Consider the following 14,541-nt stretch of genomic DNA (forward strand, 5'->3'; position numbering starts at 1 on the left):
GAGGGCGGGCGGGACGCGGCGGCGGCGGCGGCCCCGAGCGCCCCCTGACGAAGGCGCGGCGCGCCCGGCCGGCCTAGGCCCCGAGTCAGCCGGAACGCAGCTCGGGAGGGTCTGGAGGAGCCCGGCCCGCCCAGCGCGGGCCCCGGCGGCCCCCGGCCCCCGCTCAGCCGAGCGCGCGGGGAACGCGCCCTTGCCGCCCGGCCTGGCGCGCTGTCTCCTCTGGGGCCTCGGGAGGCCGGCGGGCGCGCGGGGCCTCCTTCTGGACCTCCCCGAGCTATTACGGTCTAGCGATTTCAATCAGGCCTCTTACGTGCCAGAATTGTTTCTGGAAAGCACCTGGAACCCGAGTGACGACATGCGCGCGCGCACACAGGGACAGAGGGACGGGCAGGGTCAGCGGGAAGCCAGTGGTCTGCACGGAGAAATAGAGCCGCGTTAATCAAACAGGCACACTCCTGATGCTGAGCACAATAGCCATGGGACCTCCTAGCCAGGCCTGGTCACGACTGGGCCATTAGCTTATTTGGGCTCAAAGGCTGGAAAGGAAAACGGTCAGGCAGCACCCCTAACCTCCCAAACCAAGAGACCTCAGGGACCCAGCCGCTCCTGTTGGGTGTGGTAGCTCATGACTGTAATCTCAGCACCTGAGAGGCTGCTGCAGGAGGATTGCTGTGAGCTGGAGGCTAGCCTGGGATTCAGAACGGCTCCTACACGGGTTCCAGGGCACTCTGGGTTACCGGGTGAGACCCTGTTTATAAAATAAAGCCTGCGAATAGAGCAGCCGCTTGTTTCTTCTAGGAGACCAGGCCTTACGTTGTGTGTAGTCCGGTCTGAGCTGGAACTCATAGCTCAGGCTGGCCTCCAACACACAGGAGTCTTCCTGTCTCCGTCTCCCCAGTGTTGGGTTTAGCAGTTTGAACCACAATGCCTAGCTAGGATGGCAGTTCTCACATGTCTCTAGGGAACAGCCATATTTGAAGGAGTATCACTTATTTTGTCCACTGTGGTACACATCTATAATCCCAGCAGGAGAGGTGCTGAGGCAGGAGAGGCAGGACTCCTGGGCCAGCCCGGGCTACATAGATCTGTCCAAAAAACCCAAATATGTTCATGCTTTCATCACCCTCCCTCTTTGATCCAGAAATGAAAGAAAAGCTGCCTTATGCCATAAGGAAATATTTTTATTCCTATTCCACACAGAGCCTGTATGAAATCCTTTCCGTGCATTTTCAAGGCCCAGGATATGATAAAGCACAGCAACAAACCTAAAAGGCAGGGGCTATGTAGAGAGACTCTGCCTCAAAAAAAAAAAAAAAAAAAAAAAAAAACAACCAACCAACCTACAAAACTGTTACTGGGAGAGTCTGGTGTTGACAGTTTATAGACTTTAAGAAACCTGAATCTTAGTGGTACCTGAGGTGATGATAAGCTTTCCTAGACCCATTTAATTGTAGGTCATGATTAGGTCACATCTGTTTGTCTGCATTAGTCTACAACGATTGCTACCCGAAATGCCAGACAGACTGGTGCCTAACCAGTTTTCATCAAGTTCTGGAGGCTAAAGCCAAGACTCTAGGTGTGCACAGGTCTGGTGTCTTGTGGCTTCACTTGCTTGCAGATGGTCCTCTCTGACCCTGTACTCACTTCCTCACTCTCTGTGCATGCATCTGCCTCCTCTCCAGCTCCCTGTCCAAACCTCTTCTGCTATTGTTGTTTCACTCAGAGGGACAGGCCTCCATGGGTAAGTAGCAGGCTGGCCTTCAACTCATTATTTGGCCCAGACTACGCTACAGAAATATCATCCTTCCAAATGCCGAGATTAGAGGCATGCGCCACCACACCCAGCCAGACTTTTTACAAGATAACCAGTCTGATTGGACCGGGGCCCACACTAATGGCTGCAATTCAAAATAGTTGTCTCTTTTAAGGCCCTAGGCCTGTCTGCATTCTGAGAAAGCAGGAGCTGAGTTTCGGTGTATGAATTTTGGGGGGTGTTGTTCAGCCATACCATCCTATGGTTTACACCGAAGACATTGTTGCTCCTCATGCAAAGGACCAGGAAGCCCAGTCTCCACCATCTCATTCTGTTAGGTAGCTTCACCGCAGGAGGGTTTGTTTGTTAACTTGGTTGTTGTTGTTAGTGGGGGAAAGCCAGGGCCTCATGCTGCTCAGGAGGCACTTTACAGCTCTCGCCTTCCAGCTGTGCCAAGGGTGTATGGAGGGGCTCGTCTTAGCTCTTCCACCACAGACTTGCATTCATTTGGAGTGTGGGAAATGGTGGCAGGCCCCTTGCTCAGGAGACCGTTTCTGGGCGTTTACACCTACTGTATTTCAAAGTCCATTTAAGTTATACGTGTTGCGCTCATTTCCTCACCTTACCTCCAGTCCCTTCTACTTGCTGGAAACTTTTCATTCCTTGCCACCTTTTAACTAGCTGAGGATTTTTCTGTGATTTATTTGCACTCTACCACATTCGAATGGACATATACATGACCTGAATGATCCTAACGGGAAGATCAGAATGGCTGTGGAAACTTCCATGACAACTAGCATCCAGTTCCCTGTCCTACCACCTGAGAGCTGTCTTTATGAAAACACAACCCTCAATTCCAGAATTGCACAGCCTTCCTTGGTGTACAACTCCAAGAGGGAAAAGAGGAGACAGACCCCGCCTTACAGCAACAGGTGTCATAGTTTCTATCTCAAACCCTTACATTTGAACCATGGAGCATGATGGGAAGATGCAACAACTTCATTTCTTGGGTCTCCGCACATTTGAAAACAATCTAACCTAACACCGCAAAAGGATAAATGCTACCCACGTGATCCACACATGCACAACAATTAGGCTATAACTCGAGGGGCCGTTGGGTGGAGAGTCCCCCTGGGCCCACTCTTTTCCTGGTGGCAATTATGAAAACATTTTACCTGCCTGTGCTGGTTTCTACAGCAAGGCTCCAATGAACTATTTCCTCTCTAGGGGAGCACACCAACAGTTTTGTGCCTGTGCGGTGACTTGGCACAGGCCCCAGATTGCTAGGAAACAGCGGCAACCTAGAAGTCAGCAGCCCCAGAGAGTCTGGCATTCCGACTGCTGGCAGCGCCAACCCCCGGCAGGACAGAAAGATGTCCTTAGTCGGTCTACATAAAGCCTACTGAGCCATCGTCTTAAAGTTCTCCAAAGTGGGCGGGACCCTCAAGTCTCGACTGCCACACTTCAGTTACTAATCTTCCCAAGGTTGTCCCCAAACAGTGTTGTGACCTAAACAAGCCTGTCTCTGGGCTCCTTCCCTGGCCATCTGGTTCCCCTTTTCTTCTCAGGCTAAAACGATCCCTAGTGCCCTGTATAAGACTCAGATCCCACCCCTAGACAGCACCTAGCTAGAGTCTTCTGCAGCGTCGCCTCTCCCCAGCCACACCCTGTCTGTCCTGCCTCCTCAGGGCACAGCAACACAGCTTCTGGCTGGGAAAAATTCCCTACTGAGCATGCTCAAAGGATGTTCCTTGTCACGTTCTCACTGCTGCCTGTGCACCCCTTCTTCCAGTAAGATGGTTTTGTTTACTGTTGAGCACGTGATGAGGTGAGGGCCTGCCACACAGTGCATGTGGAGGTCACAGGACAGCTCTGTGTGGTTGTTGTTCTTTCTGGAACCTCAATAGGGCTCCAGGGATCAAACTCTGGCTCTCCCAGTAAATACCTGTATCTACTGAGCCATTCACTGGCCCTCACTCTTTCCATCTTTGTTTCCTTGGTTGTTTATTTCTGTTGAGGTAACTCACTGTGTTGCTCAGTGTGGCCTGGAGCTCACAGTGAACTGCCCAAACTCCACATTTGATAAATGCGGGTGACAATAAGCCTTACAGAGCTGTCATGAGGCTTAGAAGAGTGAGCGCAGGGAGTGGTGGCCCGTACCTATAGCCCCAAGCACACGTGAACAGAGGTTTGAAGACTGTGAGCTCCAGGCCAGACTAGCAACACAGTGAGATGTTACCTCAACAGAAATAACTAAGGAAACAAGTATTGAAAGAGTGTTCTCTGCCTCCAAAGCTGTGCTCCTGACCACAGGCTGGGGTGCTTCTCTGCAAGCCCCTGGCAGAAACGCTCGCTGGCACCCCTCTCTGAGAGAGAGAGAGAGAGAGAGAGAGAGAGAGAGAGAGAGAGAGAGAACGTAGGTCAGAGGGGCTACTCCTCTGAAATAGGGCCTCTGCTTTGTCTAGGACTGGTCAAGAACCCCAGGGGTTTCCCATCTCCACCTGTACTGGGATAAGAAGCACATGTGTGTGGAGGAGGAATGTGTGTGGGCACTTGTAGAGGCTAGAGAGTGACACAGATGCATTCCTTTTTAAAATATTTTTTAAAGATTTATTTTATTGTGTATACAATGTTCTGCCTGCACGTACAACTGAACACCAGAAGAGGGCACCAGATCTCATTATAGATGGTTATGAGCCACCATGTGGGTGCTGGGAATTGCACTCAGGACCTCTGAAAGAACAAGCAGTGCTCATAACCTCTGAGCCAGTTCTCCAGCCGAAGGTATATTTCTTAATTGCTCTCCACCTTGCTGTTGGAGACAGGGTCTCTCGCTGAACCTGGAGTTCCCCCTTTTGACTAGCCTGGCTGGCCCAGGCACACCTGCGTCCTGACACACCAGCGTTGTGGGTGCATAAGATCTGTACCCAAGTCCTTGTGCTTGGACAACAGACACTTTACCCCTTGCACCGTCTCTCTCTCTCTCTCTCAGCCTTGTCTCCTTCATCCTTGTCTCCTGCTGGCCTCCAGCTCTGTCCCTCATTGCACCAGCCATAGTGGGAGATGGCAGGAGTGGATGGGGTCTGTGATTGTGTGTTTAGAAGCTGGTAATTTTCCCTTCCCTTTGTCTGTGGGTCAAATCCACCCCTTGTGGCCCAGCTAACAAGTCAGCAGCAGCATCTCCACACCTGGAATCCATGGCCTCCCCCTGTGGGTCTGTGCTGACATTCCTCTGCAGACTGCACTGAGGAAAGCCTGGGTGCTCTACACTGTAGAGTCTCTGTGAGGGCTCCACAGCACCTACCTTGTTCAGTGTTTTTCCAGCCAGCTTGGTCACCTGTGTGGCAGTGGTTCTCACATTGTGTTTGATAACAATAGCAAAATCACAGTTCTGAAGTAGGAAGAAAATAATCTTATGGTTTGGGGCAGTCACCACAACGTGAGAAAACTATGATCACAGCACTGGGAAAGTTGAGAACCACTAGTGTATGGGAAGAAGAAACAGATTTTTAAATTCAGTGCTTATTACTTTATTTGAACAATTTTTCACTTTCTAACATTAACAGTTGGGTATATTAAAAGGTGACATTCAGTCTGTAACCAGGATTGGTTATGATGCTCACTGTGTAGGCCAGGCTAGCTTCCTGACTTGCAGTAGCCTCTCTGCTTTTGCACAGAGCGCTGGGGATTACAAGTGTGCATTCCCCTGTCTGGCACAGCTCCCTCGTGGTGCACTCTCTTCAGGAAATTCATTTTAAACACTTTCCATTTATTATTTATGCTTCTGTGTGTGTGTGTGTGTGTTCATTCCACTTCCCCCATCTTGCCCCTTCATCTGCTGGCTCTTCAGTACCTTAACCCTTGCAGTCATTCTGTCTTCTACCTCATACTCTGTATTCCTGCTTAAAGCCAACTCTTGGCCCGGTCTCCCCAGCACCTAGGGAGGTGGGCTCTTGTCAGGTTTCTGGGCTCTCATGAGTCCGCTCAGAGTCACCTAAATTCCAACTTGGCAATTTCCCTGAACTCTGGCCACAGAAGTTTCCAAAACAGACTTCTTTCTATAAATAGTTCCTTGACTGGCTTTGAACTAATTTATGCCCTTCTTATTCCTCTTACTTCAGCCTCAGAATGCCGCATCTCAGGTTTCCTCCACAGTAGCAAGTCCTCACACAGAGGAACTTCTAGCTTCTGGAACCCTTTGTTCATAAGTATTCTATGTCTCCAAATTTATCATAAATTAAAAAAGAATCCTGGGCCACCTCTATTCTGTATTCGAGTGTCGGGGTTTGGTGACACGTAATGATAGACATGAACCCCAACTAAAGGAAAACAAGGTAATTCCTATTTGTTGGGAGTAGGGATGAGACAGGTCTCTCTACGTAGGCCAGCCTGGCCTTGAACTCACAGAATTCCACCTACCTCTGCTCCCTGCCCCCAAGTGCTAGGATTAAAGGCATGCACCATCATGTCAAGTTGTTCTGGAGCTCTTCATTCTCCTGCCTCAGCCTTTCCACTAGGATGACAGCTTCTGCCGCCATGCCTGGCTTATATAGTAGCATCATTTATTCACGGGAACTCGGGTGTGCAGAAGTTAGGGGCTAGATCATCACAGAGTGTATCACAATTGGACCGTATGGTCCTCAGTGGCCAGCACATCCTACTGTGCTCAGGTGTTTTACAGTTTTCGCATTGAAAGTCTTAAACCTGGGCAATGGCTCAGGGTCACCAATGGTTGGTGACCCCATATGACTTAGCTAGGGTTCTGTTGCTGTGATGAAACATCATGACCAAAAGCAACTTGGGAGGAAAGGGTTTGTTTTGCTCACGGGTCCACTGTCATTCATCATCAAAAGCAGTGAGGGCAGGAACTCATGCAGGGCAGGAACCTGGAGGCAGAAGCTGATGTAGAAGCCATGGGGGGGGGGGTGCTTATTGGCTTGCTCCCATGGCTTTCTCAGCCTGCTTTTCACTTGAAATGTCTTCTAGACCTAGTTTATGAAGCATGCTTGCAAATCCATTATTTCTCTTAAACTTTCTCCTCAGCCAGGCTATGGTGGCTCACGCCTTTAAACTGAGCACTTGGGGAGGCAGAGGCAGGAAGAGCTCTGAGAGTTAGTTTCAGAGCTAGCCTGGTCTACAGAGCTAGTTCCAGGACAGCCAAGGCTATACAAAGAAAAACCCTATCTTGAAACAAAATAAAAATCCAAAGTTTCTCTTGAAAGTATCAAGTAATATCAATCTGAATTATTTAAACCAGCCACTGGCAGAACAACCCTAAGAAGCCACCAGCTGGACTGCGGTGGGAGTGGGGTTGGGAGGGTCGGGAGCTGGGTCAGCTCCTACTTTAAGTGCTGAGAATTAAAGCTCTGGGTAAAAGATGCTAAAGTATGGAGTTCAAGTGTGGGATTTTAAAGATTTATTTATCTACTTATTTATTCATTGAGGAAACACCTCACTCTGTAGACCAGGCTGGCCTCAAACTCATAGAGATTCACTTGCCTCTGTTTCCTGTGTGCTGGAATACACCACCACACCAGGCTGTGTGTGTGCCTGTGGCCTCAGAGGCCGGAGGATTCCCTGCAGCTGGAATTACATGTGGCTGAGAGTCACCCAGTATGGGTGCTGAGAATCACTTGTAAGCACTGAGCCTTTCTGCAGGCCCAAGTGAGGGCTTCTAGAGCTCAGAACATTCGAGTTGAATCATTATGGGTTAGGTTCCTGCACCGAGTATTGGACGCTCCGGCTTTTCTGTCTTAGAAGGTTCCTCCGGAGCTACCCACATCTGGTTCTTAGCCGCGCTGTGCCATGTGACCCACATGTGGTTCTTTCACAGCTCAGCCTTTGTGTTTCTCTCACTATCTGGGAACACGTTTTAGCTCCGATTCTGGGACCCTACTCCAGGAGTTCTGACTCCGAGGCCGTTAGGACAAGCTGGGGAGCTTTGGTTTTAGTGAATCTTCCTGAGGTGGTGGTGTAGCATCTCCCGAGTGCTGCTATTGTTTTTCCTCCCATCACAGAGTCACCAGGAGAGTTTGTTTAGAGATGCAGAACTTCGGGCCGTACTGCAGCTCTCCAGGGCCAGGAGCTGCGGTTTAGTAAGATTCCCATGTGATCCCAGTGTGCCTAAGGTCATCCGTGCACACTGGAGCACAGCAAGAACTGTGCGAGGCTGACTAGGGAAGCTAAGTCTCTAGTCAGCATTCGTCCGAGGGAGTGCACAGGCTGACAGAATCTCCTGGGTTAACCAGAGGCCTGGACTAGTGGTAGAACAGCTAGGTCCGCTCCACATGTTAGTAAGTACTTGGTAGGTGTTTGCTGTGTATCGAGACTTGGCTTCTCCACTCTAGCCGGGGAAAGGAAGCTAACAGGGCTAGTGAAATGCCCCTGTGCTCTGGCTAGCTGGCGTCTGCAGCGGCAGTAGACTTGTCCCACCACGTCAGGCCTACAGTTGGATTTCAAGGAAGGGACAGAAGCAAACTGGAACGGTCAGAGGGGCTCCTGTGCAGGAGAAGGGGTGATCTGGTCAGGAGCAAGAGGAAGGGAAAGTGGGCTTGGTTTCTCTGAGAGACAGAGCGAGAAAAGGCCCCATTGTGACAAAGGTTTACCGTGACTGGTGATGGGAGACGCTGAAAGTCAGGCTTCTGCATAAGGTATTAAAGTCCAATTTCAGTAATAAAGTCTTGATATGCAGTTAGCAAATGTGGATTGTTTCCTTATTATCGTCACCAATAGTCATTCTTCCTTTTTTGTTGTTATAAAAAGAGAAAAAAAAAAAAACCTTGGGCTATGAATCCCTGCCTCATCATCATTAAGTAAGTAAATAAAAAAACTACATACTACACAGAAATGTTTCTTGATCTCATGGCTGACAGAAACACAGAATGCATTTCCTAGCCTCTTCGGCAGTGGGTGGGATCATGTGACCGTGGCCCTGCCTGTGAGCCACAAGCAGAAGATTGGCTGTGACTTCTCTGAGGTAGCTTTAACGGATGGAAAATGCCCTTCCTCACACCTTTCCTTCCTGTTAATGAAGTAGAGACTGTGAGGTCAATGAAGAGGCATGACAAAGGGACAGGCTACTCGTCCTCACAGGCTTAGGTCAGCAGAAGACCTGCAGAGGAGCTCTGCAGTCCAGGAACCGCTTCCAGGTTGGGGCAGAAATAAGGGAGATGTGAGAAAGCAACTAAAACTCCATTTTTTGGCGTGTGGTTGGCCATTGTAGGTATAGTTAGGGAAGGAAGAAAGGTGACAGGTGAGAATGCAGATGACCAATGACCATCTCTCCAGAGCAGCCATTATGGGGCAGGGGGCATCAACAGGGCAGGGAGGGCAAGAACTGAGAAAAACAAGTTGTTTTAGTTATGGGAACCAAATTATTTTGTACTAAAGGGTCACAGCATTAAGAAAGCTGAGAACCACTCTCCGAAGGTCCATGAGATAAAGGCCAGGATCCTAACCTGTAGCATCATACGGAAGAGTCACAGGGTGAGCCCTTGAAGGGAGCACTGGACCCAGGATCATCCTTTTCATCCCTGGAGTGTACTATCCTGGTCTCACAATGAATAGCTTTTTTCCAACTCAGCCTCTGTCATGATTTCACCACAGTAGCAAGACCATGGGCTGAAATCCTCAAAACTGCAAAGCAAAACACCCCTTCTCTCATTATAAGCAGATTTATCTGGGCTCAGTAGCAAAAGCTAGCAAGTACCCTGGGTCTGGCTCCTACAAGCTATGATCCCAGGGTTTATTAATCTTACAAACTGTTGTCTCCTCTCAGGTAAAACAGAATGTCTATGTAGATTATGCAGAGGGACAGATGAGCAGAGTAGAAGGTGCCAGCTGTATTCAATGAAAGCACTCACATCTGGAAGACTGGCATGGCAGTGGTGACCATCATGGTTCAGAAGGTGAATAGACTAGAAGCAGAAAAGGCTTCATCTAGTGGCTGGAGAGATGGTTCAGCGGTTAAGAGCACTGACTGTCTTCCAGAGAACTTGGGTTCAATTCCCAGCACCCACATGGTAGCTCACAACTGTCTGTAACTCTGATACCCTCATACAGACATACATGCAGGCTAAACAGCAACACACATAAAATAAGAAATAAATAAATTATGTTTTAAAATCTCATCTGTCTTATGGCATTTGAAGCAGAACCAGCATAGATGTTTATTTGGCCTTTTGGATGCCAGGCACATTCTGGGACCTAATTCTACAATAATAAACAGAAACATGTGGTTCCTACACTGAGTTACAGGAGATGGAGGTGTCACTAAGTGGTTTCACACACAAAATGTCCTGTAGAGTTCACCACCTGGTGTGCTGGCTAGTTTTATGTCAGTTTGACACAAGCTGGAGTCCTTTGGAAAGAGGAAACTTCATTGAGAAAATGTCCCCACCATATTGGCCTGTGGTGCGTTTTCTTGATTGATGAATGTTGGGGGACAGCTGACTGTGGGCAGTGTCACCCCTGGACTGGTGATCCTGGGTGCTATAAGGAAGCAGCTGAGCAAGCCATGAGGAACAAGCCAGTGAGCAGCCCCCTCACTCAGGGCTCCTGCTGTGAATTTCTACCCTGACTTCCCTGGACGATGAAATAAACCTTCTCCTCCCCAAGTTGCTTTTGGTCATGGTGTCCTATCAGGCAATAGAAATTCTAACCAAGACACCTGGGTTAGCTATTAAACTAATGATGAATAGTTATGTAATGACAGATTGAGTAAATTCCCTGAGGGGAAGGAGAGCGTGTTCCGAGAAGCTATATCAGGGATCTAACATAATGGGGTAGAGTTAGGCCAGGTTACAGAGGTGAAGCCAGGTTAGGTAAGTTAAGGGAGAGAGAACAGGTTTCTTCCATAGGATAGACCAGAGTGGTGAGAACAAGAGCAGCCTGCAGGGGGAGGCGAGAGGTGTGCCCGGGGCCGCCAGGGCAGTAGGCAGGTTCTCCTCTAAGCATGGCAGGCAGCTTTTGGCCGTGAGCAGAAGCCTAGGATGTCACCATCTTGCTGTGGAACCAGCACTAGCCTCAAGCAAATGACCCAGCAGGGTCAACACTCAGGGTGCTGAAACTCACCTGCAGGTATGTCCCAACACTCGGACGTCCCTCTGTTCCTACCACCCCCTACAACTCTGTAGAAAACTCAGAGCATGCAGGCTGTGGTGCAGTTTATGAGAGGTAAGACTAGTTGGGTTTTTTTTAGGAGCATCCAGCCAAGAGAGAGAATACTAGCTCATGCTGGGATCGGACAGTGGAACTGAGAAGGTAGATTTGGTAGAAATGAAGGGCAGGATGTGGTGAGAGGGCGAGAAACCTCCTCAGGCCCATATGGAGTAGCTGAAGCCTGAGAGGGAAATCTGCGTTCTCCACACAGGGCTTCTCCACACCATTGTGAGCACCAGGACACAGTGGCAGACGTAGGCAAACCTTCCTAGTGCCCAGGCTTGACAGTCAAAGGTTAAAAGGAAACAGCTGTGGCTGTCCAACCTCTACCCTGGGCAAGGAACATTTAAAGCACCTCAGATCACTGTGCTCTAGAAGAAAAGCCATTTCTATAGCCTGACCTATACCTCACCCAAACAGATTCACTGGAAATGAGACCCAGAAACTCTTTGACTTGGAACTCTCACTTTTCCCTTCTAGTGCTGGCCCTCCCACAAAGTGCTTCAGCGGCCTCTGTGAGTTACTCACCTAAGTTTTATTGCTGTGAGGAATAGGCTTCAAACCAATTGCTTGCTTTTGCCATGCTTCAAAACTCATGCACTAAAGACCGTTAAGGAAAGTACTGCTTAGTTAGGGTTGTCAGTGTTGTTTGTGACCATTTTAGCATCCTTTGTAAGACAGTCCAATTCCTTAGTAATTCTAACAAACAATGCTTCTAACTTTTCGATGGCTCTGTATTCTTTTATGCACCATAAAGTTAATGTGTGGCTTTAGAAGTACTAGGTTAGAGTTAGGAACAAAGCAAACAAAGTCGAATAATGACATTATAAAACCAAAAGGTGGGACAGGCACAGTGGCTCTCACCTTCAGATACAGTACTCAGGAGGCAGAGGAGGCACATCGCTGAAGATGAGGCCAGCCTGCCCTACTAAGTGAGTACCTGGACAGCCAGGGCTACACAGAGAAACTCTGTCTTGAGAAAAAAAAAAAATCAAAAGGCACATGTAATCCCTTTGTGCATTGTTCTTCTCTCGTTATTTTTAATTTAAAGTCTCTAATAAGCCTTCGACAACTTTCAGTGTTTTGTTTTGGTTTTTTGACCAATAAATTACAAGCAGACTAGCAATAAAGTCCAAGGAGAGAGGGAAGAGGAGAAGGGAAAAAGGGCAGGTCTGGGCAAAAATATGGCAAAAAATATGATATTCTTAAAAGAAACCCAACACAGCAAGTGAACATATTCTGACAAGTTTCTGAGGTATATATGCTTTCTCTATAAAACAATACTTCATATAAAGCCAGATAGTGGCACAGGCCTTTAATCCCAGCACTCAGGAGGCAGTGGCAGGTAGACCTCTGGGTTCAAGGCCAGCCTGGTCTATAGAGTGAGTTCCAGGACAGCCAGGGCTACACAGAGAAACCCTGTCTCAAAAAACCAAAATAATAATATAATAATAACAATAACATACTAATATTTTTATTGTAGACGGCCTCAATAATACCCAGTAGCATTTGGTATTTTTAGCCTGAATTCACTGATCTCATTATAAAATGCTAAGAGCAATGTCAGTGAAGTAAAGACTGGACTAGGATAAGTTCAGGTAACGGGGAGTCAAACGCATACGTGGGAGGGAGGCTGTGCCAGCCTGCGCTCTCTGTCTTGTCAGGTTTCATTTTCTTCAGTGGGTTCTCTCTATGCAAACCAAGCTTCCCACAAGCAATCCTCCTGCCTCCACCTCCCAGCAACTGCAGTGTGTGCCGCTCTACCCAGCTTCTCCGCTTTTTAAAGGCAGCGCGACAAATCCGGCTTCCCTTCCTGGGAGTACCCCATTTAGTAAAAACAAGCAAACAAACAAAATAACAAACCCCTAAATGCTGCCTCAGTGCCTAGAAGCCAAGGAAGCAGATGTAGGGGTGTGTGGCACCCACACCCTGACAGCCACTCTCAAGTTGCCGGCTGACGGATACCTGCTTTGCTCATGAGGTCCAGCCCTGTTGGCAGCCTCTGGCCGCAGCTTCCTCCTCTCCCACCCTGACTCCCTCCTGTCTGCTGCTTGGAGCCCCTGCTCTCTCTTCTTGGGCCTTCCCTTTCCTCCGGCTTTCTCACACCTACCTCTCTTTTAATCACTCACAGTGTCCCACCCAAAGCGGTGCTCTCTTCCTGCTCCTTACATTGTACAAGCAGAATCGCTATAGCAACATGAAGCTCTCGGGGCAGACTGAGAAAGTCTCAGCATGGCTCCAAGCTTAGCCAGCACTCCTCGTCTTTTGCGAATCTGCTTACAGCCCTCTGACCAACTTTTCACTTAATGTGTCTCAAGTCAAGTTTAGTGTCTTCTTGACACCCCCAACTAATGATGATCTGGCTTAGACATTTTAGTGTTGCAGAAGTTGTTATCCTAACATATTAGGATTAAAATGGCAGGAATAAATCAAAAGGTGGCTACGTGGGAACGGAGGTAGCCATGCTGACCAGATGAGAGGGAGGACTGGGCTCAGGCTGGGCAGGCTCTGGCCAGCTCCATGACACCCCCACCCAAGGAACACCTGCAAGGTGTCGTTGCCCTTTCCCTAGTAAATGTCTCAACTTCATGGGCAGTTAGACATTTATACATGTTCCTGCAGCTAATGCATCTCACTGTCATACACTGAATTGTACGTGAAGACATTTCCTTTTCTTCTCCTTCTTCTTCTTCCTCCCTCCTCCCTCCTCCCTCTCCTTCTCCTTCTCTTTTCCCCCTGGGTTTCCAAGACAGAGCTTTCTGTGTAGCCCTGGCTATAGAGGAATTTTAACTCAGAACATGGCTGCTCTGGCAAGAGATCACATCCAAAGAAAGACTTTCTAGGTCTGTGTGATTGGGCTGGAATACAAACACGCCTTTAATCTAGGAGATAGAAGCAAGAGATCTGAGTTCAAGGCCAGCCTGGTATAGAGCAAGTTTCAGGTAAAGAAAAGCTTAGAACAGGATCAGATGAAAGGGGAGGAGGCCCTCCCCAATCAGTGAACTTGGAAAGGGGCAAGGAGGAGATGAGGGAGGGAGGGTTTGGGAGGGAATGAGGGAGCGGGATACAGCTGGGATACAGAGTTAATAAAATGTAACTAATAATAATAAAAAAATTAATTGAATTAAAAACAACAACAACAACAACAAAAAAAAAAGCTTAGGCCTTTAGTCCCAAACAATGAAGATAAAATTAGTTTGTAGAAGGAAGCACCCATGTTTGAAAGTGATGTCTAATTGAGTAGCAGAAACAGTGACAAATCAGAGCAAGAGCTGACAAAATAAGATACACCCAACTTGGGCTGGAGAGATGGCTCAGAAGTTAAGAACACTGGCTGTTCATCCATAGGTCCTGACTTCAATTCCCAGCACCCACATGGTGGCTCACAACCATCTATAGTGAGCTCTGGTGCCACTCTTATGGTATGTGTAGGCACACATGCAGGCAGAACACTGTATACATAATAAATGTTAAAAAAATAAATAACAAATAAATGTTAAAAAAAAAAAAAAGATGCCTAACTCTCATGAAGAGAGCAAAGGAAAGCTACTTAAGGGGCAATGAAGAAAGAGGAGGCAGTTTTATCAGGACAGTAATAGAGAGACAAGTTGCAGAGAAAGAACACAGGT

At 48.2% G+C, this 14,541-nt stretch overlaps 1 protein-coding gene across 2 annotated transcripts in view; it reads right to left on the reverse strand.

Moving 5' to 3' along the window:
- Positions 1–14,541, reverse strand: part of Lpgat1 (lysophosphatidylglycerol acyltransferase 1) — a 117,180-nt gene that overhangs the window by 67,059 nt on the left and 35,580 nt on the right. The window lies entirely within an intron of this gene.

Source organism: Psammomys obesus, unplaced genomic scaffold (assembly GCF_907164565.1).
Source record: "Psammomys obesus unplaced genomic scaffold, mPsaObe1.curated_primary_1811, whole genome shotgun sequence".
In the NCBI taxonomy this organism is placed as follows: Eukaryota; Metazoa; Chordata; class Mammalia; order Rodentia; family Muridae; genus Psammomys; species Psammomys obesus.